Raw genomic sequence first — 27,296 nt, forward strand, 5'->3', positions numbered from 1 at the left:
CCCGCGAAGCCGTTAGGCGCGCGCCTGCAGCTCAGCGCCTGCGCGGACTCCGGAAGCCGCTCCCGAGCCCGCGCGGCCGGCAGGGGGCGGCTGCAGCTCGTGCGCAGGCGCCGCTGGCTTGCGGGTTCTCCTGGGCTCGCCCGGGACGTCCCGTAGTCGCAGGCTCGCAACCCGCCCGGCCTGAGGGCCCGCCCGGCCGTGACCCCCGCCCCGCTCCTCCTCCGAAGAGAGATCGGGGCCGCTGGCAGGGGCCCTCCGCAGCCACCAGGGATGGGGCTGTGGGCCAGTTCCCGCCCCGGTGCAGGCGCCGCCGGGCAGACCGCCTGGCTTGGCCGCAGCCGCGGCATCTGGCCCCGGTTCTGCGAGGCTGGGAGCGCCAGCGAGCTTGGGAGTTGCCAGGCGGCTGCTCCGAGCAGGCAGAGGGCGCCTGGAGCTTGGGCCCCCAGGCGGCGGAGCAAGGCCTGGGCGGCCTCTGGATCGCGAGTGCACCTGGCCTGAGAGCCTGCCAGGCCCTGCCCCAGCTAGGCTCCTCCTCTGCCGGAGCTCCGGACCGCTAGCCAGGGGCCCTCTGCAGCTACCGGGAATGGGGCTGAGGGCGGGTTCCCGGTGGAATGGGGCTGAGGGCGGGTTCCCGGTGGAATGGGGCTGAGGGCGGGTTTCCGCCCCTGTGCCGCCGCCCCAGGACCGACTGCCTGGCTTGGCCGCAGCCACTGGTACATCTGGCTCCGGTTCTGAGATGTTGGGAGTGCGGGCGGGCTCGGGGGTTGCCTGGAGGCTGCTGCCTGCACACAGAAGACGGCTGCAGCTTGGGTGCCCAGGCGGGCTGGAGGGGCATGGCCTGGGCGGCCCCGGGATCGCCAGCGCGCCCAACTGAGGGTCCCCAGGACGTACCTCCCGCCCCACTCCTCCACCGCAGGGAGTTCGGGGCCGCTGGCCTGGGCACTCGGCATTCACCCCGATGGGGTTGAGCGGCAGGTTCTCAGTTCTCGCCTCTGTGCAGCCGCCGCCGGGCAGAATGCCTGGCTTGGCCGTAGCCCTCGGGACACCTGGCCCTGGTTCTGCGATGCTGGGAGCGCGAGCAGGCTCGGGAGTTGCCGGGCAGTTGCTGCCTGCACACAGAGGGCGACTGCAGCTTGGGCGCCCAGGCGGCGGAGCATGGTCTGGGTGGGCTTCGAAACGCGTGCGCGCCAGGCCTGTGGGCCCCCCTGGTGGTGCCACCCGCCCCGCTCTTTCTCTGCCGGAGCCTGGAGCAGCTGGAATGGCCACTCTGCAGTCACTGGGGATGGAGTTAAGTTTTCTTATCCCACGCATGCACACAAAAAGGTAACTATTATGTGAGGTAATTAACATGTTAATTGACTTCATTTTGGTTATCATTTCAGAATGTGCATATAAACACATCACACTGTACACCTTGAATATGTGCAATTTTTATTTCTCTATTATACCTCAGTAAAGCTGAAAAAATTAACAGGATCGAAAGGATAAACCCACAGTTTTATAGTAGTAGTTGGACACTTCAATACCTCATTTTAATTAATGGATAGGAAAACCAGATAGAAGCTTGATGAGAAATGGAAGACCTGAACAACAGTATAAGCCATTTAGAGCTAATACACATATGCAGAACAGTCCGCCCAACAACAGAATATACATTCTTTTCAAGCGGATATGGAACTGTCTCTAGGATAGGCTATATCTTCGTCCACAAAATATGTCCTAATCATTTTTAAAAGCTTGAAATCATACAAAATATAATTTACAATCACAATGGAAGAAACAACAGATACATAAAAAATGAAAACTGGAAAATTCACATATATGTGGAAATTACACAATACACTCTTAAACTACCAGTGAGTGAAGGAATAAATCACAAGCGAAGTTATAAAACATCTTGAGACAAATTAAAATAAAAACAAAACATACCAAAACTTATTGCATACAGTGAAAGTAGAATTCAAAGAAAACGTATGGATATAAACAACTACATTTAAGAAAAAATCTCAAATCAGTAACTTCACTCTATACCTACGGGCAGTAGAAAAAACAAAAAAAGACTAAACCCAAAGCTAGAAGAACGAAAGAAATAATAAAGATTAGAGCATAAATCAATAAAATAGAAGGTTGAAAAGCAGTGGAAGAAATAAACATAGCTAAAAGTCGATTCTTTGAAAGATCAAACCTTTCACTATATTGACTGAGCAAAAGATGGAAGACTCAGTATTAAAATCATAAATGAAAGTGGCACCATTACTACCAACTTTACAGAAATAAAAAAGGATTATAGGACTATACTGTGAACAGCTGTATAACACAAATTAGTTGCCCTGGATGAAATGGATGAATTGCTAGAAAGACGCAAACTACCAAAATGGCTCAAGAAGAAAGAGAAAATCCGAATAGACAAGGAGATTGAATTAGTAATCGAAAGCGATTTAACAAAGAAAGATTTATGACCAAATAGCTTCATTAACTGGTGAGTCTACCTAACATTTAAAGAAGAATTAATACCATTTCTTCCCAAACTTTTCCGACAAAATGTATGAAGAAGGAATACTTGCTAATTCACTTTTTGATAACAGCATTATCCTGATACCAAAGCCGAGATGGCGCCATTGCACTCCAGTCTGGGCAACAAGAACGAAACTCCGTCTCAATTAAAAAAAAAAAAAAAAAATCAGTGTAATATACTGTAACAGTAAAATGAATAAGCACATGATTATTTCAGTTGATGCAGAAAAAACATTGATGAAATACAACACCCGTTTATGATAAAAATACTCAATAAACTAGGCATAGAAGGGAACTTCTGCAATATGACACTAGGATATATAAAAAACTGACAGTTAGTATCATGCTCAATGACGAAACACTGAAAGCTGTTTCCCTAACATCTAGAACAAGGCAAGGATGGTGCATTTGCCACTTGTATTCAACATAACACTGGCAGTTCTAGCCAGAGAAATTAGGCAAGACAAAGAAATAAAAGGCATCTAAATTAGAAATAAAAAATAGAAGTAAAATTATATCTACACATGATCTTATATGTATGAATCTCCAAAGAAAACACAAAATCCATTAGAACTAATAAAAGAGGCAGGATGCAAGACAAACATATGCAAATTAGTTTTATTTCTATATAGTTGTAATGAACTATCAAAACATTTTTAAAATCCCATTTATAATAGCATCCAGAAATAAGATATTCAGGCATCAATCTAACTATGGTGGTATACACAAAACTGCTGAAAGAAACTAAAGAGAGTTGAAATAACTGGAAAGATATTCTGTGTTCATGGATTGTAAGACAATACTATTAAGATGACAATACCATCTATAGTAATCTATAGATTCAATGCAATACCATCAAAACCCCAAAGACATTTTTTGCAGAAACAGAGAAACTCATTCTAAAATTCATACAAAAATTCAAAGGATCTGACATAGACAAAACGATCTTGAAAAAGAACATTGGAAAACTCACATTTTCCAGATTCACAACGTGCTACAAATCTACAGTAATCAAGAGAGTGTTTTACTGGCATAAGACCAATAGAATAGAATTGAGATCCTAAAAATTAGTCTTCACACATATGGTCAACGACTGTTCAACAAGGGGGCCAAGACCAGTCAATGGAGGAAAGAGCAGTCTCTTCAACAGCTGGGTATCAGTGCACAGGAGAGAAGTTAGACCCTTGCCTTGCACTATATACAGAAATTAACTCTAAATTAACAAAAGACTTAAATATAAGGACTAAAATGTGTAACTCTTAGATGAAAACACACAGGGAAACCTTCATGACTTTTGAGTCTTAAGTGTTTTTTGAAATATGACAGAAAAGCACAGATAACAAAAGAAAAAATACATAAATTAGATTTAATCAAAAACTTTAATGCATCAAAGGACACTATCAAGGAAATGAAAAGACAACCCATAGTATGTGAGAAAATATGTTTCTGATAAAAGCAAAATGTGTATCTGATAAAAGCTTAATGTCTCAAAACTCAACAACAGAATTTCTAACATCCAAATTAAAAAATAGGCAAAGGACTTGAATAGACATTTCTCCAAAGAAGATAAACAAATGTCTAATAAGAACAAGAAAAGATGCTCAACACCATTATTCATTAATAAAATGCAAAACAGAACCAAAATGAGATGCCACTTTGCATCCACTAGTATGGCTTTTATAACAACGACACAGAAAATAAATGTTGCTAAGGAGGTGGAGAAATTGGAGCCCTCATGAACTGGCTGCTAGGAATAGAAAATGATGCACTTGCTGTGAAAAACAATTTGGTGGTTCCTCACAGAATCACACAGAGAACTAGAAATTCCACTCCTAGGTATGATACACAAAAAAGTTGACAGCAGGGTCTTGAAGAGATATTTTTACACAAAAGTTAATTGCAGCATTATTCGCTATAGCCAAAAGGCAGGGACAACCCTTGTCCATCAACAAATGAATGGATACACAAAATATAATACATAAATAACAGAATATTATTCAGCCATTAAAGGGGATGAAGTTCTGATACATGCAACGTGGGTGAAACTTGGAAACATGATGCTGAGTGAAGTAAGCCAGACACAAAACGACAAATGTTGTATGATTCTGCTGATATGAAATATCTAGAACAGGCAAATCTGTGACGACAGAATGAAGATTAGTGTTTACCAGAGACTGGGGAGAGGAAGTAATGGTGAGTTACTGTTTAAGGGTACTTTATTTCTTTTTGTGATAGAAATGGAGATGCTGGTTGTACAACACTGGGAATGTACTTAATGCTATGAATTATATACTTAAAATTGTTAAAATTTTCACACAGTTAAAAAATTTAAATACAGATCTGATAATTATTTCTATATCCATTGTTATTTAAAAGTTATTTGCTCAGTTGCCATATATTAAGGTTTTTCTGAACATATTTTTGTTATTGATTTTTAATTTAGTCCTGTTTTGCTCAGAGAACAAACTGTCTATGATTTAATTTCTTTTATATTTAATGAGAATTGTTTTATGGTCCAGTACTTGATCTATCTTGATTAATGTTCCACAGACATTTGAAAAGTAGATCTGATTATCATCACCTTTACTCTGTTGATGTCTGTTTCACATTTTGAAGTTTCATTAGGTTCATCCATTTAAGATTGTTAATTTTATGAACTGGCTTTTTTTGATTATGACTTGACACGTTTATCTTTGGCAGTACTCCTGTTTTGAAGACCACTTTATCTAATATTAATATGGGCACACCATGTAGGGTTAGTATTTGCATGGCACATTTACATCCATACTTTTGCTTAAATGATATACTAATTACTTTCCAAAACCACCTCCAAAGATGTTCTAAAACTATTATAATTAGGGATAGTTGCACCAGATCTTTCAAGAACTTTTAAATACCAGGGCTTAGATGACACTGATACCAGGGTACACAAAAATGCCGTTAAGATACCTATTATAATTGGAATTTTCAGGGATCAGCTGATAAATGGCTTTCTGGTTCACCTTTCTCTCACATTAGTCTAATGGGTTTGTTAAACTACCCTGTGTTCATTGCCCTGGTCATCGAGGACATAATTGAGATGGATGTACACAGCAACTTACAGAAATTGCATTGCTTTGTTGAAATGTAGAATAAGATCAATTATGGTAGGGAAGACCAAGCAAAAGTTCCTGTATTAGGCAGCACTTTTGATAGAAACAGAATCAATAGGATACACACACACACACACACACATACACACACACAAACACACAGAGAGACAGAAGGATAGAGACAGACAGAGAGAGAGACAAAAAGAGATAAATAAAGAAAATTTATTGTGGAAATTGGCTCACACAATTATGGAAGAGAAAAAGTCCCATGCCATGCCATCTGCAAGCTCGAGAACCAGGAAAGCCAGTGGTGTAATTCAACGAGTCTGAAGACTAAGAACCAGAAGAGTCAATGGTGTAAGTCCTGGCATCCAAACACTCAAAAACTGGAGCTCCTCAGTGGAAGAGAAGATGGATATTGCTGTTATAGAAGAGAAAGCAAATTTGCCTTTCCTCTGCCATTTTGTTCTATTCTGCCTTCAAAGATTGCATGATGCCTGCCCTCACTGCTAAGGGCAGATCATCTTTACTCAGTTTACTGATTCAAATGCTAAGTTCCTCCAAAATCAGTCTCACAGTTTTCTGGGTACCCCATAAGCCAGTAAAAAAATAAAAGTAATAAAACATAAAATGGAATAGGAAATGGTAAAATAAAACGTAAATGGTTAACATAAAATTAACCATCACATTCTCTAATGAAAACAGAAAATCAGCAACAAATAAGATGGCAGCGATAATAACATTCTCAAAGATAAAAGGGCTGCAGGTGTCAAAGTCCCTAGTACATCCCCATTTAATGTACTGGAATGACCCATGCAAAATTTTGAATCTGGAGGATGATGGGGGAATCATGTAAATGTCAGCAACTGATAATTCCAAATGCATCTGCTGTGTATTGATATTATATAATATCTTTGTTTTAACAGCTCAACGCAGCTTCTACTCTTGGTTTTGCATCTATGATCTGACAAATATCACTTTCTATCCCCTTCATGAAAACAGATAAAAGGTATTTTCATTCACCAGGGTAGACCACAGAACATATTTGCTGTCTTGCCCAGGGCTACGATTGTGTTTTGTTATAATATGACCTGAAGTAACCTTAATAGTCTTAAAATTACAAAGACCAAAATATTGATCGCTATATTGATGATATCAGATTTATCAGCCCTAGTGAGCCAGAAATGTCATTTTCTGATACTCTTGTACAGGAATGTGAACAATAAACCATAATCTGAAATATAAAACCTACAGTCTTGAGACTGTATATATACATATATACATATTATACATATTATACATATATAATATATACATACTTGTATTATATATACATACTTATATATACATACTTGTATTATTTTGTTTGCAAAAAATGGAGAGCATACAGAATAATTGGATTTAATTCTTAATTCATTTATAATTTTATGAGAAAGATGCTTTTGTTCACTCAACATTTTTCAAAATACATTTTAATGGTTACATAACATTTGATGCAATTCTACCATATTAATGTACTATATATTTAGCCATTTCTTCATTATTAGGCCTTTACTTTACTTTTAATTATTTTCTTCTAAAATTTTATAAATATCTTCACTCAGAAGTATTTGTTTTTTTAAAATTTATGTAGATTGGAATTACTGGGCAAATGTCTTGAAACTTTCTTATTTATTAAATATTTTTCCACCATGAGATTTTAACAGGTATGTGTCTTTGAGTTATTTGATTTTTATTTGATTACAGTTAACTGTTGTGTCCATCTGGAAATTATTTTTATATTAAATGTAAGTTCAAATTATAACGATATATTTCAAATATATAATTGAATTTTTAAAAGTAATATTTAATAATTCTTCATTCACTGATCCAAATGACACTTAAAAAATAAGTTTAACAAAAGCTTACTCTATTATCATGATTTTTAATTAATACAGTTTTTTAAATCAGATTTTCATTTCCTATAAGGGCACACATTATTTTTTGTTACCTCTGTTCCCCTCTTATTTTTCATTCTTTTCTTTTTAAATTTCAACTTTTATTTTATATTCCAGGGGTACATGTGCAGGTTTGTTACAAAGATATATGGTGTGATGCTCAGGTTTGCAGTATGATTGAACCCACCACCCAAAAATAAGTAGTTTCTCAGTCTCTCCTCTGGTATCCCCAGTGTCAGTTGTCCCCATCTTTATAACCATGTGTACCCAATGTTTAGTTCCCACTTATAAATGAGAACACATGGTATTTGGTTTTCTGTTTCTGCTTTAGTTCACTTAGGGTAATGGCCTCTGGCTGCATCCATGTTGCTACAAATAACATAGTTTTGTTCTTCTTTATGGCTGTGTAGTATTACATGTTGCATATGTACCACATTTTCTTTATCCAATCCACTGTTGATGGGCACTTGGTTCGGTTGCATGTCTTTGCTATTGTGACTAGTGTTGCAATGCATGTATGGGTGTGTGTAGTGTAGGTATCTTTTCGGTGGAACAATGTGTTTTCCTTTGGGTGTATATCAAGTAATGGGGCTGCTGGGTCACATGGTAGTTCAGCTCTGAGTTCTTTAAGAAATCTGCAAACTGCTTTCTACAGTGACTGAACTAATTCACATTCCCACCAACAGTGTACAAGAACTCCCTTTTCCCCACAGCCCCACCAGCAGCTGTTATTTTTTGACTATTTAACCAAAAGCCATTCTGACTGGTATGAGACTGTATCTCATTATGGTTTTGATTTGCATTTCTCTGATGATTCGTGATGATTAGCATCTTTTCATATGTTTGATGGTTGTTTGTGTGTCTTCTTTTCAATAGTGTCTGTTCATGTTCTTTGACCATTTTTTAATGGGGTTATTGGTTTTTTGCCTGTTGACTTAAGTTCCTTGTAAATTGTGGATATTAGTCCTTTGTTAGATGAATAGTTTGTGAATATTTCTCCAATTCTGTAGGTTGTCTGTTGTATTAGTCCATTCTCACACTGTTAATAAGTACGTACCAAGACTGGGTAATTTATAAAGGAAACAGGTTTAATTGACTCATGGTTCCACATGGCTGGGGAGGCCTCACCATCATGGCAGGAGGCAAAGGAGAAGCAAAGTCATGTCTTACATGGTAGCAGGCAAGAGAGCTTGTGCAGGGGAACTGCCCATTATAAAACCATCAGCTCTCCTGAGACTTACTCACCGTCATGAGAACAGCATGGGAAAAACCCACTCCCATGATTCAGTTACCTCCCACCAGGTCCCTCCCATGACACATGGGCATTATGGGAGCTACAATTCAAGATGAGATTTGGGTGGGGACACAGACAACCATATCATTTTGCCCTGGCCCCTCCCAAATCTCATGTCCTCACATTTTGAAATGCAGTCATGCCCTTCCAACAGTCCCCTAAAGTCTTCACTCGTTTCAGCATTGACTCGAAAGTTCACAGTCCAAAGTCTAATCTGAGACAAGGCAAATTTCTTCTGTCTATGAGCCTGTAAAATTAAAAGCGAGTTATTTACTTCCCAGATACAATGGGGGTATAGGCATTAGATAAGTACACCCATTCCAAATGGGAGAAATTGGCCAAAGCAAAGAGGTCACAGGCCTCATGCAAGTCTGAAATCCAGCAGGCAGTCAGTTCTTGAAGCTCAAAAATGATCTTCTTTGACCCCATGTCTCACATCCAGGTCACTCTGATGCAAGAGGTGGGCTCCCAGGACCTTGGGCAACTCTGTCCCTGTGGCTTTGCAGGATACAGACCCCCTCCTGGGTTGAGTTTCTGCAGCTTTTCCAGGAACACAGTGCAAGCTGTCAGTAGATCTACCATTCCGGGGTCTGGAGGAGGGTGGCTTTCTTCCCACAGCTCCACTAGGCAGTACCACAGTGGGGACTGTGTAGGGGCCCCGACCCCACATTTCCCTTCTATGTGAACATAAGCAACTTCTTACCAGTTCTGCATGAGTTGTTTTAGGTAATATAAATACAAGACCAACAATCTCTTGTCTCCAAATTCATATTTCATTTTTCCTCCAAGATATCAGGACCTTAGATGCAAGATGATGATTACACCACACAAATACAATAAATCCAGAATGCGTGTGTGTACAATCTGCTTAGCTGTAATCTGTTCTCAACTTGCAAACTGGTTATGTTTGAAAATGAAGTTTTGAGCTAAAAATATATTTCCTTAAAAAATAGTGATTAGATTTCCAAGTGAGTTCATAAGACTCCATTTAACATATAAAGTGTATAAAAGGAAAACGATTAAAGGAATGGTAAGGATGAGAATGTGGATCCTGGGAAATTAAGGAGCAGTGGTTAGAAGAGGTTTTTTCTCTCAGCCCTTCTGTTTGCATTCTCTTCATTTTTGCTGCTCAAGGTTATCAAGGACTGCAATTACAGAAGATGAATAAAGAAGTTTAAGAATAAATTGAGAAATACAAGTCAAGACCTTTACATGTTCATTATATTTCATAATTCTAAGTTGGCAACAGACAGATGTAGTATCCAAAAATAATGATGTGCTTTTTAAAATTTTTCTTTTCTTCCTCATTTCTTTCATATCACATCAGATCAAAATTCTAGTTTACTGGGATTATAGCAAGGTAAGAAGTAACCACGAGGCTAATGTGTGTGTGATAGTGTAGAGTGAAAAACTGCATCTTGCCAGGGAGAGGAGTTACAGTAATTAGGAGAAAAGTGAGCAAAAAACAGAGAGTTTGCGAAGCAGAGAGGAGGAACTGGAATGGGCTCTTTCTCTGTAGTGCATAAAAGCAAGTGTTTCCAAAGTCTTACAACTTAGAACTTTAAAAGTAGCTGTAAGTCTATCTTGTACAATATTTTACTAAATTCAAAAACTTCTTCCGAAATTTTCTTAAAAGTTAGTCTTAAAAGTGTCATAAGACACTTTCTCAGTAGGAGTTATTCTCTCAGTAGCAACAAGGGAGGGAGGGAAGTAAGTGGTTGAGCACATGGGCTCTGGAGGAGATTCTTTTGTTCGAACTCCTGATCCCATTGCCAGCAGGACCCTAGTCAAGGCGTTGAATTTGTTTGTACTTCAATCTCCTCATTCCCAGCCCCCACCCAAAATGGACAAAATAATAAAGTATGTTAAGTAGCAAACCTCTAAATTTATGTAAAGTGATTAGAAAAAACTGAACAGATCAAAATCATTGAAGAAAAAATTAAAATTTATTATCTTCCATTAAAAATAATAACAGAAGAATGTGGTAAGTTTGACATATTTATTTCATACTGCCCCAAAACCTTCACTTAGCTAATAGAAAATGAATAATAATAACAATAACAATAGTCATAATAGCAACAATTTAAAAATACAAACCCATACAGACAAAGAAAACAGGAGAAAAATTAGTAGTAGGTAAGAGACGGCTACATTTTGGAAATAACATTTGTGAATGAAAAATTAAAAAAGATGATTGCCTACAATGCAGATATCCAAAAATTATATTTATCTTAGCAAAAATCTCTATAAAGAAGTGCTATTAGCCAGGTGTGGTGGACTCCAGCCTCGGCGACAGAGCAATAATTCATCTAAAAAAAATAAATTAAAAAAAATTAAAATAAATAATACATAAATAAATAAAGTAGTGCCATGGGAGGTGATGCAAATAGAAAAAAAAATGTTTTAAGAAACTGGAGTCCTGTATACACGTCCTCAATCTAATATTGCCAGGCTTCTACCTCTCTGAAATCAGACAGCTGGAGGTTGTTATCCTGGAAAACGTCTTATGCCCTATAAGAAGAGTTCTCTGAGACAGCAACCACAGCTGAGTAACATACAGAAATCCAGGAAGTTAAGGGTAGAAATTCTACATACTAATGGGAGAGACTTTATTAGTCGCCTGTTACTCTAGGTTCCTACAAGAAACAGTGACAGTGGTACCCTCAGAAGGAGATCAGAAGATTGCACTGTAGTAGCCTGAACCACTCAAGAGAAAAGGCTTGGAGATACTGATATTTGCATGCCATCCCTCAAAGTCATGATCTATCTATAGTCAATATTAAAATTCATTCAGGAATTAAAATGAATAAAACAGAAATAAATGAAATAAGATGGATAAAATTTCATAAGCATTATGTTGAGATAAAAAATGTTTCAGGATATATTCAATTTACAGACATTTTTCTCATACAAAACAATAATATATATTTGAGGAATATGCATATGTGTATGAATGTATGAAAACATGAATGGGAATGTATCAAACCATCTTAATAAGAGGCTATCGTTAAGAGGTGATCTCTAAGAGGAAAGAATGGAATGTGTAAGTCTTATCTGTATCTCTATCATTTTGTTATAAAAGAAAACTGAAGCAAACCTGGAAAAATTATTTTTTGTATTTTAGGATTTTTTTAATATATAAAAAATAATTTAAAAAATAAAGATATTTCTTCTGCCTAAGGATAGAGTAAATAACAGCATCTGGCTATTTCAGGACACTAAATTGCTGAAAGAGAAATGGGTGCTAGGTAAAGACAGGACACCAAAAGGCCATTTCCTGAAGCATTCTCAATGATGGTTGAGCAAGATGACAGTGTCCTCTTTCAGGACACCTGAAATCCAAGAAGGGCACCTTTTATATTACTTAAAAGTATCAGGATCAGGATGTCAAGAACATGGGAAGATACTGAGAGCACTAAAGCATCAACGCAGAGTTTTACACAAGTAGATGAAAAGACCAAAAGACATTGATAATAAAACAGTGAAGAAGAATTTAAGTAAAAGGAAGAAAATGCTAATTCTGACTTAACACAACTGTTAAGTTTAACCTAACGCTGCCTCCTTACATATTTTAAATTCAGCCTAATGATTTCTTTGTACATAATGAACTATATTTAACTGAATGTGTAAACAGACTGTAATCTACTCTTGTGCCAATCACCGAGTTTCAGCCAATCAAAGATGGCCAACTGTTAAAACTGTTAAAATAAGGTAAAAGCCAAATTGTCTGTTTTGGTACTTCACTTCCATTTTCTCTATGTCACTTTCCTTTTTCTATCCATGAATCTTCTTTGACCGAGAGACAGCACTGGATCATCTCTGAACGTATTTTGGTTCAGGGGCTGCCCAATTTGTGAATCGTTCTTTGCTTGATTAAATTCTGTTAAATTTAAGATTTTTCTTTTAACACAGCTCTACATAGGCTAAAGCGTGGGTGGCTTAGTACAGCAAAGCAAAAAGGAAAGTCAGATTTCTGTTCGCCCGCAATACATCAATTGCATGAACATAAGAAAATTCAAATAGCAGCGGAATGCAGTTCTTTCTTGTGTATTCTTTTCATTCAGTAACAAAGAACCATCAGTCTTGATAAGAAAATGGTTCAGAAAGAGGCATATAAAGAAATGGGTACAGTTCAGAAACAATAGGATGGTGGGTTTTGTACTGTTCTAAGGAACAATGACATTCTGTAGAGGTGTTACAGGATCAGTAACTGTATCAGTAAACTGTATCAGTAAACTGGGGAAGTGTCTTTTAAGTTGCCTCTTCTGTGTTCATCAGAAAAACTCCATTTTTTATTTGTTTTACATATTAGATATATATATGTTTGTAGGAAAAAGGCTATAATACTTAAATACATATTTGAAATAATAGACAAAAGGACACATAAATTATAGGATAGCTTTATAAGTCTGCCTGACTTCAACATTTTTTATTTATTTATTTATTTATTTATTTATTTATTTATCTATCTATCTATCTATTTATTTACTTTTGAGACGGAGTCTCGCTCTGTCGCCCAGGCTGGAGTGCAGCGGCGCGATCTCGGCTCACTGCAAGCTCCGCCTCCCGGGTTCAGGCCATTCTCCTGCCTCAGCGTCCCGAATGGCTGGGACTATAGGCTCCGCCACCACGCCCGGCTAATTTTTTTTGTATTTTTAGTAGAGACAGGGTTTCACCGTGTTAGCCAGGATGGTCTCCATCTGCTGACCTCGTGATCCGCCCGCGTCGGCCTCCCAAAGTACTGGGATAACAGGCGTGAGCCACTGCTCCCGGCCCAACATTTTTAAATTTTAATGATTTAATTTTAATTTTAATGAAAGTCTTACAGATACTGCATTTAATTAATCTAGCCAAAACTGATTATTAATTCCACATAAAGTAAAATTCTGCTTTGTTTCTAGATTGTCAATCTTTTTAAAAAATGAATTTGCAGAAGAGATAATAACTTTAAGTAGTAGCAAATTAAACAATATGGTGAAAATTCAGTGTCTCAATGACAGTCAATGAGTTTGAAAACACACGTATTTGCACGCGTCTCCCCTCCCACTGTCCACATAGTGTAGCAGAATCTAAATTTGCTAGATTCTGACACAAGCAATAGCTAGTCAGAATAACTCATGTATTAAAGAAATACTATCAATAATTAATAACCTTCCTAAATGTAAAGTACCAGTCCCAGATGGGTTCACTGGTAGAATCTACCAAACATTTATGAAAAATATTATAACAATTCCTTACAATCTTTTTCAGAAGACAGAATCAGAGGGAATACTTCCTAACTCTGATCAATGAGGCTAATATTAAAACAGCACAATGATATTACAATAAAAGAAAACTGCATAACAATGTCTCACATGAGTGTGTATGCAAAAATCCCCAACAAGACAAGACTAGTCATTGTAGTTTCACTGATTGGAACAAATTTAGATTCTGCTACAGGATGTAGACAGTGAGAGAGGAGTCGCATGCAAATTTAGATTCTGCTACAGGATGTGGACAGTGGGAGGGGAGACGCATGCAAATTTAGATTCCGCTACAGGATGTGGACAGTGGGAGGGGAGACGCATGCAAATTTAGATTCCGCTACAGGATGTAGACAGTAAGAGAGGAGTCGCATGCAAATTTAGATTCTGCTGCAGGATGTGGACAGAGGGAGGGGAGACGCATGCAAATTTAGATTCCGCTGCAGGATGCGGACTGTGGGAGGGGAGACGCATGCAAATTTAGATTCCGCTGCAGGAAGTGGACAGTGGGAGGGGAGTAGCATGCAAATTTAGATTCCGCTGCAGGATGTGGACAGAGGGAGGGGAGACGCATGCAAATTTAGATTCCGCTGCAGGATGTGGACAGAGGGAGGGGAGACGCATGCAAATTTAGATTCCGCTGCAGGAAGTGGACAGTGGGAGGGGAGACGCATGCAAATTTAGATTCCGCTGCAGGAAGTGGACAGTGGGAGGGGAGACGCATGCAAATTTAGATTCCGCTGCAGGGAGTGGACAGTGGGAGGGGAGACGCATGCAAATTTAGATTCCGCTGCAGGGAGTGGACAGTGGGAGGGGAGACGCATGCAAATTTAGATTCCGCTGCAGGATGTGGACAGTGGGAGGGGAGACGCATGCAAATTTAGATTCCGCTGCAGGAAGTGGACAGTGGGAGGGGAGACGCATGCAAATTTAGATTCCGCTGCAGGAAGTGGACAGTGGGAGGGGAGGCGCATGCAAATTTAGATTCCGCTGCAGGAAGTGGGCAGTGGGAGGGGAGGCGCATGCAAATTTAGATTCCGCTGCAGGAAGTGGACAGTGGGAGGGGAGGCGCAAGCAAATTTAGATTCCGCTACAGGAAGTGGACAGTGGGAGGGGAGGCGCATGCAAATTTAGATTCCGCTACAGGAAGTGGGCAGTGGGAGGGGAGGCGCATGCAAATTTAGATTCCGCTACGCGATGTGGACAGTGGGAGGGGAGACGCATGCAAATTTAGATTCCGCTACAGGAAGTGGACAGTGGGAGGGGAGACGCATGCAAATTTAGGTTCCGCAGCAGGATGTGGACAGTGGGAGGGGAGACGCATGCAAATTTAGATTCCGCTGCAGGAAGTCGACAGTGGGAGGGGAGTCGCATGCAAATTTAGATTCCGCTACAGGAAGTGGACAGTGGGAGGGGAGACGCATGCAAATTTAGATTCCGCTACGCGCTGTGGACAGTGGGAGGGGAGACGCATGCAAATTTAGATTCCGCTACGCGATGTGGACAGTGGGAGAGAAGACGCATGCAAATTTAGATTCTGCTACAGGATGTGGACAGTGGGAGGGGAGACGCATGCAAATTTAGATTCCGCTACGCGATGTGGACAGTGGGAGAGAAGACGCATGCAAATTTAGATTCTGCTACAGGATGTGGACAGTGGGAGGGGAGACACATGCAAATTTAGATTCTGCTACAGGATGTGGACAGTGGGAGAGGAGACACATGCAAATTTAGATTCTGCTACAGGATGTGGACAGTGGGAGGGGAGACGCATGCAAATTTAGACGCATGGATGTGGATGGGGATTTGTGGAAACTCTCTGGATTTTGTGTTCAGTTTTACCGGGAACCTAAAACAGCTCTAAAAAATAAAGTTTATTTAAAATATCTTGAAGACTATTTTTATTCATTTCAAAGTTTTATAACGAGTATGTTCAAAATTACTGGTGTAATTAAAATAAATCTGTATCTCCATGTTTTAATCTTACATTGTCATTCCGTTTGACGGATCCTCCAGATACTCTAATATCCCATCTTACCTGCTTACAGCCACTGTCTCCCCCTCTCTCCCTCCATCTTTCCCCCTCTTCCTTTTATTTTTTCTCCTTCCTTCTCTACTTCTCAGCTTTCCTTCTTTTGGATTCTTATGCTGTGAACAGTAGACATTTTTTAAATTACCGTAACCATTGAGGGCATATGACAGAAACTTATGGTGGAATTAGGGCAGCCGAACACAGTGTCTCTGCATGCACAGAACTGGGTCTTAGTTCGGGCCTCAGGCAGGACTGGGTCTGAGTTCAGGAAACTATCGTCAGATAAAACCAAGTGTCTGGCTCTGTGATTGCCAGTCTGGTGACTCAACTTTCTGTCTCTATCTGCTCTTATAACCATATGACCCACTACTTCTCTTTGCTTGCCTGACATTTAGACTAGTTTTAATAAAGTCCATTTGACCCTACTAATTACCAGGAAAATAAAACATGCCTTTGGGCACAGACACCTCACATGAGCCCCTGTACTAGCCAATTAATGTGTAAAGCTCTACCAAATGGTGTCTTTTCTTGGTCTATTAACCAATTATACAAATATCCCTCCTCTAACAGTCTTGATAGACATTCAATCTAGATCCAAATTCTATGAAGTTCACGTGTATTAGTTTACCAGTCCACTTCAGTTATCTGCTAAAGCCTTTGCGTTGTCCAGTTTTCTAGTTTTAAACGATCAGAGGAGACTGTCCGATAGATGAGGCACTTTGGTAATATGTGGTAGTAGTACCAAAGGCCATCTGTAGAGAAAAATCATGAAATTCTTTAATTACTTTGAATTCTGTATAAAAAATAGAAATATAAAAATAGTTTCTGTGATTTAAAATTGCTATTAAAGACTTGTCATGTATGCTTTTTAAAAAATTGTCTTTTTTAGGCAGAGAAGTAGTGCATGAGTTGGCAATTATTTAATTTATTGGTATAGATACATCTATATTTGTACCTATATGTATTTGTGTAGTGTGTGTACTTGTATGTGTATACGTAAAAGAACACTAATGACTAAATATTGAACTTGATGACTTACATTGGAAACCCCGAGAAAGAAGGATGTCTTATTTGCATCACGTACTACACCATAGCACACACTTAGTACTCAGAAAGTTAAATAATAATAATAACAATTGTGTAATAAAAATGGTCACAGAGGAGAGACTGGTAGAAGGAGAATGAAGTCCAGTAATAATAACTGATACAATAATAGTCTCCAGAAGAACATGTAATTTTTCATCTCTTTTACCCCCAAGATACTCTTAAAATTATTCAGATGAAGTCTGACTCACAGAACTCCCAGCATATATAAATGCAAGAATTTATAGTCCAAGTTTGTTGTAAGTAATGGATCAGTGCACATCTGGGAGAAAAGCATAAAAGAATAGTCAGATTGAGGTGTTTTATTTTTCATTCAATCTCATTTATTTGAACATTTATTAAATCTGCAGTGGGTGGTTAACTCATACGGTGGATGTCTCCAAGCCCTCAGGAGAGTGTTCATCCAAGAGACAGAGAGAGCCCCTGAGGGTCTATTTGGCAGAGACTGACAAAGAGATGAAAATATTTGAAAACATGCTATCTTCTCCAGACATTTGTCTGTACATTAGTATAACAGCTGTGGGTGAGACTTTTTCCCACTACTCAATGTTCTTTTCTCCCAAGCTGAGTGTAATTTTAAATATCTACACACACTGTGAATAGACATAGGGCATCACCTAAATTCAAATGAACAGTCTCTAGTCAATGATGGTTTATGTGTAACCTAAACACTTTCTGGCCAAACTGGGGAGGGAGGGAAGGAAGGAAGGAAGGAAGGAAGGAAGGCAGGCAGGCAGGCAGGCAGGCAGGCTGTTACAATGATGGTTTATGTGTAACCTAAACACTTTTGGCCAAACTGGAGAAGGAGGGAGGGAGGGAGGGAAGGAAGGAAGGAAGGAAGGAAGGAAGGAAGGCAGGCAGGCAGGCTGTTACAATGATGGTTTATGTGTAACCTAAACACTTTTGGCCAAACTGGAGAAGGAGGGAGGGAGGGAGGGAAGGAAGGAAGGAAGGAAGGAAGGAAGGAAGGAAGGAAGGAAGGAAGGAAGGAAGGCAGGCAGGCAGGCAAGCAGGCAGGCTGTTACAATGATGGTTTATGTATAACCTAAACACTTTCTGGCCAAACTGGGGTGGGGGGGTTAGGGAGGGAGGGAGGGATGGAAGGAAGGAAGGAAGGAAGGAAGGAAGGAAGGAAGGAAGGAAGGCTGGCTGTTACAGTGATGGTTTATGTGTAACCTAAACACTTTCTGGCCAAACTGGAGAGGGAGGGAGGGACGGAGGGAGGGAAGGAAGGAAGGAAGGAAGGAAGACTGTTACACTAGAGATTTCAAAATAAAATTTAGGGGAGAGTAGTAGTACATAAACTATTAATAACCAATATGTTATAATAATTTAACTGAAATGAACAAAGTTCCTATTATGGTATCTATGAACATGCTTTCTTAGAGTAAAATATTCTCATATCTTGGGAGGGCACTGGTTAAAAACAGCAAGGATTTAGAAGTCAAAGTCTTATCAAGTAAGTAGCAGACCCCTCTTCAGACCCTTTACAGAGTTATCCAAAAAGCAGTCATTTAAACAAGAGCAGATAATTTTTCTAGCTTTCTATTAAGTTTAGATGTTAATGTTACTACAAAATTTAACTTTCTTATAAAATTACCTGATAAAATTTTATACAATATTATGATATCATAGTATATCAAAATTTATTTATATGTCAAATAAATTTTATATGATATGATACTATATGATTATTTTATGATGTTCCATTTAAATTCAGACAATTTCATTAGGCAGTGTCTGTTGACCACTAATTTTTTTTTTGGTTCCACTATTTGCACAGACAGCACAGCTGGGAAAACAGATTCACCCAATACAGTATCTTCCCCGCGTCTTTCTCCTCCTCAGGGAATCAGTTCATCAGTCAATCAAGTCATTTGGGACTGGAGGCTGAGTACTCCCTAACGTAGAAGGTCTCATTCCTGCATGCTTTCCTCAGCAAAGGGGGAGACGAGAAGGTCCTTTTAGGGGACACTTGCTGAGACATGAACTAACCCTTCTACAGTTGGAGGGCTCCGACCTGCAGAGACAGACTCTGCCGCAGTAGGAAGGGATGAGGCAGCTGTTCTGAACCTGGAGCTCCACCACACCTTGCCCGTCTCACGGAAGCAATTTTGAGAGGCTGCCCCGGAATACGTCTTGATGGTGGATGTTGAGAAACAACGTGGGCTTTGATGGGATTCAGGTGGTGTCTGCAGTGTGAAGACAGGAGCTGATGTTCAGAATCTAGGCTGTTTTTCTTGTGATCAGTTGGGTGACCTGTTTGGGACCAGGTCCATCTTTATTAGGGAGGCTGGGTAAATTCCACAGAACACAGTGGCGCTCCCAGGATGACTGAGGCAGGGTGAGAAAGGGGGAAAGTTTTTCCACCTAGACTTTTTGCTACCTCAAGAAATAGGAGCTGATTAGGTTACATCCGGCTCTAATCTAATCAATTCAATTTTGGTGCGTTTGATCTAATTATCTTCCCCATTTTTTAGGTAGGAAGGGCCATTTTATTTGGTATTTACTTTTTCTCTGCAGTTTTATTTCATCGTATATGTATGGATCTAATACAGTCAACCATATCTTGACATTTGTTGTTTCCAAGCATTTGAGAAATTATAATATCTATGTATATAATTTTAACACTATAATAAATTATCTTCTGTGCAAAACATATAACATATATCAATATAGGTATGTTTATTTCTGCATCTTGAAAGGTGAACAGGATCATAAATCCTTCCAGGTAGGAAATGGGACAGAAATCGGGAGAAATGATTCCCCGATCTTCTGATCCCTGTGCTCCCGGTTCTTTGTTTCTTATCACTATGAAAGGATCCTGAAAATGTCTCCCCTTAACTGTGTCTAGGTCCCCAGTAGAACTACAGCAAGAAACTTCTTATTGAGGCTCTAATGAGTGGCAGGAAGGAGAAACCTGTTCAGCCAATAAGAGTAAACCACGCCCAACCGAGGGACCTATAAAAGGCAGGTCCAGCCGACAAACCCACACTCTGCATTTGGACGTGTAAGATAGTAGAGAAGGGTCTCTACAATTTAAGTAGCAGAGGGATAAGACAGCGCACCTTTCCCTTGAGCTTCAACACGGGAAAGGGAAATGAAGACGCCGATCTCCACTGCTCCTCCATCCAATGCTCCACTGACCAGCCCGCTTTCCAGCAGATCTCCTTTACAGGAAAGGGCTCAGATGAGAAGAAACGTTCAAAGGAAAAGGCAAGACCGCCTTCTCCCATTCCAGTGAGAAGCACACACAAAGGCAAGATAAGGCCTTGGGCTGCTCCTGTGGAGGCCGGAAGGAGAGTTGGAATCGGGGATACTGAGCTATGTGTCTTTGGTAGGGTTTTATTTTGAGATTGGGGATGGGAAATGGCTTAGCGCCCTCAGGGGACTTTGAGAAACGTGTTCACTCATGACGCTGGCAAAAGAGCTTCACTTGAAAGACTGATCCGCAAAAATGCATCAGAGATAGAAAATGGGACCCTGCCTAGGGAGAGGTGAGTCACCTAAGCTTTCTTTTGCAGTAGGATTAGAGCCAAATCCAAAAATCCAAAAGAGGAGGAGAAGTCCCAGGAGATCAAGCCCAAAGCCAGAAACAGCACTACTAGATTAGGTAACATTTGGCTCTTTAAAGGTGAGAAGGGACAGGGCAGCAACACAGGCTCCCCTGGCAAGGAAACTGGGAGCTCCTTGGCAGCCAGGGCTGTACAGATCCTGGACACTGGAGAACAGAAGAGAGCTGGGGTTTGGTGGTAACCTGAGCTCCTGTGTGTCCAGGAGGGACTAGGAATTTCAGGGTGTTCAGTTGGAGGCACTTTTTCAAACTCTCATTGTATTCACAGAACCAGAGTCCAGCTCATATTGGGGAAACTTCAGGAAAAGAAAAATCAGTTCCAAGGACAGCTGCCAAGACAGAGCAGGTAGAATCTTGGTGTTTTTTCTTGGTAATGGTGGTGTTTTTGTTGTTTGTTTGCTTGTTTGTTTTTTGTGGCCCCAAAGGGCAAATAATCAGGAAACTTTTATACATGTCTTCAGCAGGAAGGGAGTTTCTTAGTGACAAGTAAATTTTTGAGATCTTAGCTCTGAGAATATTTGGGGACTCACAAGGGGTTCAGCCTCACTTCATTCCAGTGCTGAGATGGACAGGAAGAAGTGGGAGAGACAAGTGGGGTTCACCTGGGTGCACAGGAGGTTCTGGAAATGAGGGCCTGTGGGGACTCCTCTGGTGAGTCTCTCACATGCTTTCTCTGCAGGGAACTGTTCAGAAGAGGAATGCAGCTTGACGTTAAAAAAAAAAATCAAAGTCCTCCACTGTTGTGCACTACAGTGAAATCCAGGAGACCTGTGATGCCCACCATAGGGGACATTTGAGGGCTTGCACTGGGCACAGCCAGTGGCACAGGTTTGGGGCCCTAGGAGTCCAATGACCGGCACTTGGAAAAAGCTTGGTGACCTCTGTTGGAGCTATGTTGGAGGCTATTTATCAAGATCTAGCCCAGGTGTGGGCACAGCAGTTCCGTTTTCCACTGACCTGAGAGCAGCTCACATTGCTGACTTGGATCTGGGGGCCTCTCTGTGCCCAGATGCAGACCTTCTATGCCACTGCCACCCAGGGAGCTTAAGTCTTACCTGCTGAGGGTTGGCTTGTCTCAGCCACACTGTCTGGTCCTGGGGATAGAGGACTGAATAGAGAAGCTCACCCTTTTTTTGGGCATGATGTAACTGAGCGTGTCAGTGGATCAGATGAGGCTTGAGCTGAGAGGACCCTGACCCTATTCAGCAGAGGATGCAGCTCTGGGAATGAGAACAACGACCTGCTACTGCTCAGATTTTTCTAGATGACCAGCAGCGACAATATTAGATGCACTGTGTTAATAAATGACAGCACATGAAGAAATCATAGGAAATAAATTTGAACAATATAATCAGAATGGTAAGCTCTGCATTTTGTAAAAGGCCGATGCTATAGACAAATTTTATATTTCATGTTAGATATGGAGGTCTGATGACAGTCATGCATTTCTATGTAATCAGGAAAATATTAGAATGTGGTCATATGAGTTTGCATATTTTAGATTGTAGAAAAGAAAAGTAAATATAATTTTTTTTTGAGACCGTCTTGCTATGTTACCCAGGCTGGAATGCAGTGACACAATCTTAGCTCACTGCAACCTCCACTTCCTGGGTTCAAATGATTCTCATGCCTCAGCCTCCCAAGTAGCTGGGACTACAGGCATATACCACCATGCCTGGCTATTTTTGTTTTTTTGTATTATTAGTAGAGACAGAGTTTTGTCACGTTGGCCAGGTTGGTCTCGAACTCAAGTGATACGCCTGCCTTGACCTCCTAAAGTGCTGGGATTACAGGCATGAGCCACCTTACCAAGAAATTGCTCCTCTTTTATTTCAGAATAGGTTGTAGGCTCTCACTCTTCTAGCCTGAACCCATGAAGTACTAATATCCAAAAAACATTAATAGCACTCGCTGTGGAAAAATGATTACACATTTTAAAGTTTGATATAATTATAGTAAAATTACCATGCAAGGTGTTTACTTTTAATATTTTTACAAAACAATTAAGTAACGATATATTAAATGGTAAATGATTGTACTCATTTATTCACCTGCCTCATGTTTTCTTCAGTATAACCATCCTAAATTTAAATCCTATTGTATGTTACACATTTCAATTGATTGTATTGTATTGCAGGATATGGGGATTTCATAATATACTACAATAAAGTGTATTTTGTTATATTTAACATATATTCTACTTGTATTTTATATTGAGGTCAATCTTTCATTATTTATTTTAATTATTTGATTGCTTTATAATTTTCATTATATGTAATAATAAAATGTACATTGATGTTGTTTGGAATTTTAAATTTCAGGATAATTTTGTCTTACTTTCATATGGAATTAGTATTTACTATAGATGTGAAAAAGAGAATGTCTTATCTTTATTTCTGTGTCATCCTAACTCTGACCTCCCCACAGCCCATAGCTCTTGTTGTAGTCAGGCAATAGTGTTCTGTCACTCCAGTAAACGGGGCCAATTCAATGATAATACACAGATATAAGTTGCAGATATAGAGCTTTTGTTCAAGACCAGTGCAACAGAAAAAAATCACAGGCATGTGAGTCACACAATTTTCGGGTTGTCAGTGCTTATAAAAATCATGCTTAAACTATGCTGTAGAATAAGTCTGAAACAGCCTTACGTCTATTAAACAAATGCACATACCTAATTAACGTGTCTAAATAGGAATGTACATATCTTAACGAAATGTACTTTGTTGCAAAGTACATTTGCGACAAATAACAATAACACAGATACAATAGAATCATATAAGGTTGAGAAAATAGAGATGAGAAGAAAAACAGAGACAGCGAGAAAGGGAAAGATGGAGAGAGGAAAAGACAGCGGCAGGGACACTGGAAAGGAGAAAAGAGAGAGAGGGAGGAAGAGACGCAGGAAAGATAGAAGAAAGGAAGGGAAGGAGAGACGGAGCGACGGAGCGAGGGACAGAGGGAGCGAGGAAGAGAGGAAAGCGGTCTTCTGCCTCCAGGAGCTACAGGAGCCCGAAACTCACGGCAGCGGTTCAGCGCCCAGGGCGGGCTAAGGGCTGGGCCCACAGCGGCGTCGGCCCGCGGGGCGCTCACCGTCCCTCCGGAGCGCCAGCCTGGGAGAGAGTCTGACGAATTCCGACTCCCAGGGAATGGGCGATTTCCTGGAAGACCAAAGAGCCGTCCGTTTTCACCCACGTGGTTTGCAGACCACACATCCCCGGGCTGAGCCCTGCAATGGAGCGAGAGCCGGACAGCCCCGTCCACACCGGAGTCACACTCAGGGCGACCCGAGCGTGATTTCGGATTCCACGTTGCTTTGCCCTCTGCAAAGGGGCCTGCTGGTCACTATCAAGGTATAGTAATTAAAGCAGCATGACACTAGAACAAAAACAGCCATAAAGACAAATGGAATGAAATAGAGAACTTAGAAACAAACTCATACAGCTAAACTAAACTTATTTTCAACGAAAGTGTCAAGAACATACAACAAAAAATAAGACAGTTTCTGTAACAAACAGGGCTGGGAAAACTGGCAAGTCATAGGCAGAAGAATGAAACTGGAACCCTATTTCTCGCCATATACAAAAATTAAAATGAATTAAAGACTTAAACCTAACGCCTCAAACGATCAAACTTTTACAAGAAAACATTGGGGAAACTCTTTAGGGCATTGGTTTGGGCAAAACTCTCTTAAATTATGCCCCATAAGCACAGACAACCAAAGCAAACATAGACAAATGGAATTACAGCAAGTCAGAAAGCTTTTTTAAAGTGAAGGAAACAATAAACAAAGTGAAGAGAAAACCCACAGAATGGGAGAAAATATTTGTAAATTACCCATCTGAAAAGCAATTAATAGCTACCTGATATGGTTAGGCTTTGTGTCCCCACCCAAATCTCATACTGAATTGTAATCCCCAGGTGTTGAGGGAGAGACCTGGTAGAAGGTGATTGGATCATGGGGGTGGTTTCCCCCAGGCTGTTCTTCTGATAATGAGTGAGTTCTCATGAGACCTGATGGTTTTATAAGGGGCTCTTCCCCCTTTGCTTCACATACATGCTCTCTCACCTGCTGTCATGGAAGAGGTGCCTGCTTCCCCATCTGCCATGACTGTATGTTTCCTGAGGCCTCTCCAGCCATGTGGAACTGTGACTCAATTAAACCATTTCCTTTATAAATTACCCAGTCTCGCCAGGCGCAGTGACTCATGCCTGTAATCCCAGCACTTTGGGAGGCTGAGGCAGGTGGATCACGAGGTCAGGAGTTCAAGACCAGCCTGGCCAAGATGGTGAAACCCCGTTTCTACTAAAAATACAAAACTTAGCTGGGCATGGTGGTGGGTGCCTGTAATCTCAGCTACTCAAGAGGCTGAGGCAGAGAACTGCTTGAACCCGGGAGGTGGAGGTTGCAGTGAACCAAGATCGTGCCAGTGCACTCCAGCCTGGGTGACAGAGCAAGACTTCATCTCAATACATAAATAGATAAATAGATAAATAAATAACCCAGTCTCAGTTTTTTTATAGCAGTGCAGAAACAGACTAATACACTACAATATATTGAGTTCAAAATTTTCTATAGAAAAAATTGTAGTAATCCAATTAAAGAGTGGACAAAAACTTAAATGAACATTTATGAAAAGAAGACATACGAATGGCAAACAGGCAAATGAAAAGGTGCTCCACATTATGATCATCATAGAAATGCAAATCAAACCTAAAATGAGATACCATTTCACCCCAATTAAGGTGGCTTTTAACCAGAAGTCAGTCAAAAACAAATGTTGCTAATAGCCAAGATTTGTAAGAGACCAAAATGTCCATCAACAGATGACTGGATAGAGAAAATGTGGTACATATACACAGTGGAGTACTACTCAGCTATAAGAGAGAATGAGAGTCTGTCATTTACAGTAACATAAATGGAACTGAAAGTCTTTATGTTAAGTGAAATAAGTCAGGCACAGAAAGACAACTGTCACATGTTCTCACTTATTTGTGGATGCTAAAATTAGAAACAATTGATGTCATAGAGATAGAGATGGTTACTAGAGCTGGGAAGGGCAGTGGGGGAAACGGGGGATAGTGGGGATGCTAAATGGGTACAAAAAATTGTTAGAAAGAATGAATAAGACAGTATTTGATAGCATAACAGGGTGATTATAGTCAAAAATAATTTAATTATACATTTTATAAAAACGAAAATACTATTTTAATTGGATTGTTTATAAAACAAGCTATAAATGCTTGAGGGGACGGATACCCTGTTTTTTATTATGCATTACTCATTACATGCCTGTATCAAAGTATGTCATATACACCCATAAATATATACACCAACTATGTACCCACAAAAATAAATTAAAAATTAAAATTAAAACCAAAGCGAGGAGAGTATAATGAGGCATGTGTGACCCATGGCTTGAACTAGCTTTTCAGGTTAACTTTGGAATGTCCTTATCCAAGAAGAGGGGTTCATTTAGTCAATAGGGGCTTAGAAATTAATTTTTAGTTTATAAGTGGAAAAAAGAAGGATTTTTAATCCTGAGCCTTAGCTCTCAATCAATCCCTGCAGGGAACCCTGTTCTTTACTCTGGAGATAAACACTAGTTTTCTCTCCCACTGAATAACACCACATTTCAAAATGAGGGGAAACATCTTGAAACTAAGAGGTACAGCCTTATTAAATTTGATTTGGTTTCAATTGTAATTAATCACATGTGTTCTAGAGTTGGTCCTCAGTCTGCTCCTACTTTAGGCCCATGATCTGTCAAATTTGCTCAGCTCCCTGCTCAACAGCAGGAAATCAGTTAGAATTATTTTAAAACCTCATTGTGGCTGGGAGAAGTGGCTCATGCCTGTAATCCCAGCAATTTGGGAGGCCAAGGTGGGCAGATCGCTTGTTGTCAGGGGTTTGAGACCAGCCTGGCCAACAGAGTGAAACCCCATCTCTACTAAAGATACAAAAATTAGCTGAGTGTGGTGATTCATGCCTGTAATCCCAGCTACTTGGGAGGCTGAGGCAGGAGAATTGGTTGAACCTGGGAGGCAGAGGTTTCAGTGAGCCAAGATGGTGCACTGCACTCCAGCCTGGGCAACGGAGCAAGACTCTGTCTCTAAATAATAATAATAATAATAAACACAAATAAAAATCTCATTGTGTTTCAAACAAAATTTCTTTTGCATATCAACTGTGTCAACTTGCATATTAACTATAATCATTTTGTTTACTTTATATCCAATCCTGAGAAATCTTTGAGGACTAATTTCATTCTTTTCTGCCATTTTGGTAAACATACCAAATTCCATCAAACAAAATGCACAAAATTCCTGAGAAATACATTTTCTCCTTGAGGCGTAGACTTGTTGTGTTAGAGAAACTCGTGGTTACCAAGCTTCTAGTTTAGTAAACATGACTAGAATACTCTATCTTAAGTAGCTAGGTACTCACAAGGCATCTACAAGGTTAATACTCATGGTCTGAAAATAGCCACATTTTTTTACTGGCC

The 27,296-nt window shown here is 40.1% G+C and overlaps 2 pseudogenes; one reads left to right on the forward strand and one right to left on the reverse strand.

Annotated features, from left to right (window-relative positions):
• Window positions 1-12: 12 nt before the first annotated feature.
• On the reverse strand, window positions 13-835 carry LOC129058406 (uncharacterized; annotated as a pseudogene).
• A 123-nt stretch (window positions 836-958) lies between these two features.
• LOC100435401 (protein FRG2-like) lies at window positions 959-21,970 on the forward strand (annotated as a pseudogene).
• The last annotated feature ends 5,326 nt before the right edge of the window (window positions 21,971-27,296 follow it).

Source organism: Pongo abelii, chromosome 2 (genome assembly GCF_028885655.2).
Source record: "Pongo abelii isolate AG06213 chromosome 2, NHGRI_mPonAbe1-v2.0_pri, whole genome shotgun sequence".
In the NCBI taxonomy this organism is placed as follows: domain Eukaryota; kingdom Metazoa; phylum Chordata; class Mammalia; order Primates; family Hominidae; genus Pongo; species Pongo abelii.